The sequence below is a fragment of the Humulus lupulus genome, chromosome 3 (assembly GCF_963169125.1).
Source record: "Humulus lupulus chromosome 3, drHumLupu1.1, whole genome shotgun sequence".
NCBI lineage: Eukaryota > Viridiplantae > Streptophyta > Magnoliopsida > Rosales > Cannabaceae > Humulus > Humulus lupulus.
In genome coordinates this window covers 125,277,963-125,283,904 of record NC_084795.1, presented here as the reverse complement: position 1 = coordinate 125,283,904, position 5,942 = coordinate 125,277,963, and the positions used below count along the sequence as shown (strand labels likewise).

Below are 5,942 nucleotides of genomic sequence, written 5' to 3'. Positions count from 1 at the left end.
ATGAGTTCATTGTTCTCATTTTTCACCAGAGTCATTCCACCCTTCTTAGGTACCACTTGCACAGGGCTCACCCATGCGCTATCAGAAATTGGGTAGATTACCCCAACATCCAACCATTTAAGAATTTGCTCCAACACTACTTCCTTCATAGCTGGATTGAGTCTTCTCTGGGCCTTTATGGATGGCTTGCTATTCTCCTCCAACAAATTTTTATGCATCACTGTCGATGGGCTGATTCCTCTAATATCTGCCAAGGTCCACCCAATGGCCAATTTATGCTCTCTTAGAACCCTCAACAGTTTCTCCAATTCTACCTTTGACAGGTCAGCTGACACAATGACAGGTAAAGTTTCATTCTCTCCCAAATAAGCATAGCGCAAGTGATCTGGGAGGACCTTTAATTCCAACGGCGGTGGCTGCTGAATGGAGGTTAGCGGTTTATCAGTTGCATCTGCTATTTCCTGAAACTTCTTCCAATAAGGTAAGAAGGAGTTTATCCAGTTTACACATTCTCTGATCTCAGCATCATCATCATCATCGCCCTCATCACCCAATAATACTGCCTCTAAGGCATCACTGCTCATCCTTCTCTTGGAGACTGCCTTTTCTATCACATCCACACTAAAGCAACTGTCACTAGCCACCGGATACTTCATAGACTTGAAGACATTAAAGACCACCTCATCTCCTTGAACTCTAAGCTTAAGCTCTCCTTTGTGAACATCAATAAGAGCTTGGCCTGTGGCTAGAAATGGCCTACCGAGAATAATTGGGACATCTGTGTCCTCCTCCATGTCCAGAACAATAAAGTCAACTGGAAATATGAACTTATCCACCTTCACAAGAACATCCTCAATAATACCTCGTGGATGTGTTAACGATCGGTCTGCGAGCTGTAAAGTGACAGTTGTTGGTTTTGCCTCCCCCAAACCAAGTCTTTTAAACACAGATAAGGGCATCAGATTGATACTTGCCCCCAGATCACATAAGGTGTGCTTACATTCAAACTTGCCAATGGTGCAAGGTATGGTGAAACTCCCCGGATCTCTCAGCTTTTAGGGTAACTTCCTTTGTAAAATCGCGCTGCACTCTTCAGTGAGTGCTACAGTCTCATAGTCCTCCATTCTCCTTTTCTTTGGTAGAATCTCCTTCATGAACATAACATAACTGGGCATCTGCTCCAAGGCCTCAGCAAAAGGAATGTTTATGTGCAGCTTTTTAAACACCTCAAGAAACTTAGAAAACTGTTTATCGAGTGTAGTCTTTCTAAGCCTCTGAGGGTATAGAACTCTAACTGGGTGCTCAATAACAACTGGCGGACTCTGTTCTGACTGCTGATGGTCTTCAGTAACCCTTTCTGAATCAGACTATTCACCCATCTCTTTATTCTGAACCACTGGTTGTGGAGGTCTAGGCTGCTCAGTTTGCTTCCCACTCCTCAGAGTAATTGCCTGAACTTGGTCCTTGGGGTTGACTTCAGTATTACTAGGCAAGTTTCCCTGGGGTCTGTTTTTTAGCATATTGGCCAACTGCCCAACCTATGTCTCAAGGTTTCGAATAGAGGATCTGGTCTCAGTCATAAATTGAGTCTGAGTATTAGTAAGAGTCAACAAGGCAGCTTGCAGTTCATTAGGCCTCTCAGGTTGAGGCATTGATTGTTGAGGCCTAAGCTGTTGTGATGACGAAGCTTGATTCATAGGTGGTTGAGGCATGTTATTCTGAAATTGGCCCTGAAACTAAGGTTGTTGGCCTTGATTATTCTTCCACGAAAAATTGGGATGATTTCGCCACCCAGGATTGTAGTTGTTGGAGAATGGATTATTGAGTGGCCTTTGAAAGTTTCCCACCGCTTGAACTTGGCATGATCCATTGGGGTGTTATTATTCATACAGATAGGGCACTGATCGACAGAATGAGCACCACCACACATTTCACACCTCACTGCCATCTGAACCGCATTAGCAGATACACTGCTCTGTTGTAACTGCTTTGTCAGAGAGGCTACTTGCGCTGTTAAAGCAGTGATTGCATCCAGCTCATGCACCCCAGCTACCTTTCTAACTCCTGATGATCTTTCCTCAGACCATTGATGATTGTTTGTGGCCATGTCCTCTAGCAGCTCATAAGCACCAATTGCGCTCTTGCTCATAAAAGTGCCACCTGCTGCAGCATCAATAATTGTTCTGGTTGTAGGACATAAACCATTGTAGAAATTCTGTACTAGCATCCACTGTTCAATGCCATGATGAGGACATCTTCTGAGGAGTTCCTTAAACCGTTCCCAAGCTTCATACAGTGACTCTCCGTCATTCTGGCAAAAGTTATTTATCTCTCCCCTCAATTTAGCAGCTTTGGACGGAGGGAAGAATTTGGACAAAAATTTCTGAGCTAGATCTTGCTAGGTGACAATAGAATTTGGCTGCAGCGAATTCAGCCAACTTTTAGCTCTGCCCCTTAGAGAAAATGGGAAGAGCCTAAGCTTGATTGCGTCATCACTCACCCCATTATATTTGAAGGTTCCACACAACTCCCGAAAGTTGGACAAATGGGTGTGAGGATCTTCAGAGGGCAACCTATTGAATTGCACAGAGGACTGCACCATTTGTAGAATAGCGGGCTTTATTTCAAAGTTGTTGGCCTCTGCAGCTGTTGGGCGTATACTATTTTGTACTCCCGTCAGAGTGGGTAGCACATAATCTCTCAGGCTCCTCTCAGCATTGGTCTGAGCCTGAACCCCTTGTACAACTCTAGGAGTTAGAACATTCTTGCCATCCCCGTCATTCTGTGCCATCTTCACAGATTTCTGGGCCTCTCTCTTGTTCTTTCTGATTTTATTGCAAGACTTTTCAATCTCAAGATTCAGAGGAACAAGTATGTCTTTTCCTTTTCTGCCACGCATATACCAAAATTCACCTGAGATAGACAAATTAAGCAACTAAACAGATTAGAAACAAGAGAAATTAAAATCAAATTAGAATAAAAATTAATTAGACTGATATTGATAATTATTTTCAGTCCCCGGCAATGGCGCCAAAAACTTGTTGCGATATTTTTGCTATGCAAGTGCACACAGTCGCAAACTCGTAATAAAATGGTAAAACCAAGTATCGTCCTCAAGGACTGATTTATCAATTACCAGTCAATTAATTTCTTGTTCTATTTGATGAATTGAAATTCTTGATTTTTGTAAATACACCAAAAGAAACTATAAATTGCAGAAACAATAATTAAAAATTAAATGGAATAACAACTAATAGAAAAACTTTTAATTTAATCACTGAGAAACAATTAGGATATTCAATCTCATCAACTATCCTCCCTATTATTCTCTAATGCAAAGTGTGAATTCTTCTTCTTTTGACCTAATTCAATTAACAAGTTGATACAGCAGCCTATAATCATACTATGAATTATAAACTCAACCTAGGTGACAATTTCCTATATTTCTATGGTAAATTGAACCACACAGGTAGCATTAATCTCAACAACTTAATAACAGTTACACAATTAATTCAGATACTTTCGTTCTAAATTAGAATTATGTCCAATATCATTACAGCAGAATTAAATCTCACTTCTCAGATTTTGACTTAAAAACATATGTAAATGACTAAAGATGGCCAACCAATAATCAATCTATAAGAACAGGTTATATGGAATTGAAGAAGATTGAAGAAGAAGAATATTAAAATTGCATTAGTTCATAACAGAGATTAAAGTGATTCAATTAAACATCCTAAACAGAAAATTAGTTCATAGCCATAGTGTCAATCACAACAGAAATTAAGAATAACATCAGGAAGAAGAAAAACATGTAAAAATACTCTAAGCTTGAGTCTTCCAAAAACAGCCCTTTTCTCCTTCGTCCGTACGTCCTCATTTGCTTCTCCTTTTCGCCATATTAAAACCTAGGATTTCAAATTTTAAAGAGGCGGGCCGCGGCTCTACATACACTATGCCGCGGCCCGTGTCCAAATTCCTGGGCGAAAAGCCCTTTCCATGCCGCGGCCCTCTGAAGCCATGCCGCGGCCCGCATTGACGAGTTCTGGGCAAAAGGCCCATCTATGCCGCGGCTCTCTATAGCCATGCCGCGACCCGAGGACTTCTTTAAAAAAACAATGCTTCTGTTTCCCCCCTAGCCGCGGCTCCACTTTGCTCATGCCGTGGCTCTTAAGGGATTTCTCAATTCTTCAAGTTTTCATCCCAAAATTTCACCAACACTTCCAAATTGTGTTGAGAACCATTCTTTATCAAAATATGATGAAAAACTTGGTTATTTCTTCCCTTTCTTAGGCATTTTCTTCCACATGCTCAATTCTTCCTAATATTCACAAAGACAAACAAACAAAGCATAAACCCGCACTAAATGAAAGAAAAACGAAATAAAAGACTACTAAAAACATCACCAAAACATAACAAAAACTAGACTCAACAGGAGGGAGCGGCAAACAATAAAGAAAGCAGGTATTTGGAGATTTAAGGTTGTATTATTATTATTATTATTAATTTGATAAAATGGTTTCATTATTAATTACAGACAACAAATATATTTTTTTGACAAAATAGATAACATATATTTATTTTTTAATTTTAGTTTAAAAAAAACTTATTATTTTAACTTTTTATCTCAATATGTATTATTAATTTAATATACAATAATTAATTAAAAGTACAATATAATAAAAAAATAATTTATTTAAATAACTCATTTTCAACTAAATTACTATAATATATAATGTTAAAAATTATTAATAAATATTTATTAAATTATTTAGAAGATATCAAATTTAAAATAATACATTTACAAGTAATATTAATTTTATAAATATGTTAAAGAATAATAAATATAAATTTTGATATAAAAATGATTATAAATACAAAAGTTAATAATATGAAAAATTTAGAAACAAAAAATTCTAGTTTTAAAAGTTTTTAATAAATATATTATTTTTATTAATATATATATAATTTAGTTTATTTGTAAAATTATACTATTCATTAATTATAATTTTAGATTTTTTATTTGAATTTTGGCAACATTTTATGACTGTCGGCATTGGTCTTGAATTAACTGTCGATGTTGGGGTCAATAACAACAAATTTTAACTGTCGATATTGGTCTCGAATTAACTGTCGGCGTTGGGGTCAATAGCGGCACCTTTTAATTGTCGGCATTGGTCTCGAATTAACTGTCGGCGTTGGGGTCAATAGCGACACATTTTAACTGTCGGCATTGGTCTCGAACTAACTGTCGGTGTTGGGGTCAATAGCGACAGTCAAAAGCAACGGTGACAGTTATTAGATGTCGACGTTGGTCTCTATGCCTACAGTTTTTAACTGTCGGCGTAGAGTCCCGCTAAGCAATTACGACAGTCAACAGAGTTGACTGTCGTGGTTGGGTGTTGGGAAAGCCCAGTTTTGTAGTAGTGGTTTATGATCTAGTTTATGTTTCGTATGACCTAACATTTTAGGTACAATAAAGGGGTAAGTGTGTCTGGACCTAAGGTGTCCAATGATATATGACGGACTTATGTTGGGTAGGCTTGGTTGCCAAAATTTTATGACGGGCCAAAGGTTATGTCTGGTGTATGACAAACTTATGTCCGGGGCTTAGTTGCCATCCCCTGTATAAGCACTTATCTTTTTATTATATCTGACTTGTTATTATGACCTACGACCTATAGTTAGGATGATGACTTATGACCTTTGATTTATGACTATGATTATGACTTAGATTATGATTTATGATTATGACTTAGGCTATGATATGACCTAGGGTCTTATGACATTGTATGATTAGTATAAATAAGTTTTGTTATGACTCTTGTGAAATTTATGATATGTTGATTAAATGATTATATGCCTAACTCTTGTTTGTATTTTTCTTACTGGGCTTAGAAGATCACCCCTTATGATGTTGTTATTACAGGCAATTAAAGTGT

At 37.7% G+C, this 5,942-nt stretch overlaps 1 non-coding gene across 1 annotated transcript; it reads left to right on the top strand.

Annotated features, from left to right (window-relative positions):
- The first annotated feature begins 2,237 nt into the window (after nt 1–2,237).
- LOC133827935 (small nucleolar RNA R71) lies at nt 2,238–2,344 on the top strand. Its single transcript, XR_009890584.1, has one exon. It is a non-coding gene; the product is annotated as a small nucleolar RNA R71 (small nucleolar RNA).
- Nucleotides 2,345–5,942: the final 3,598 nt, after the last annotated feature.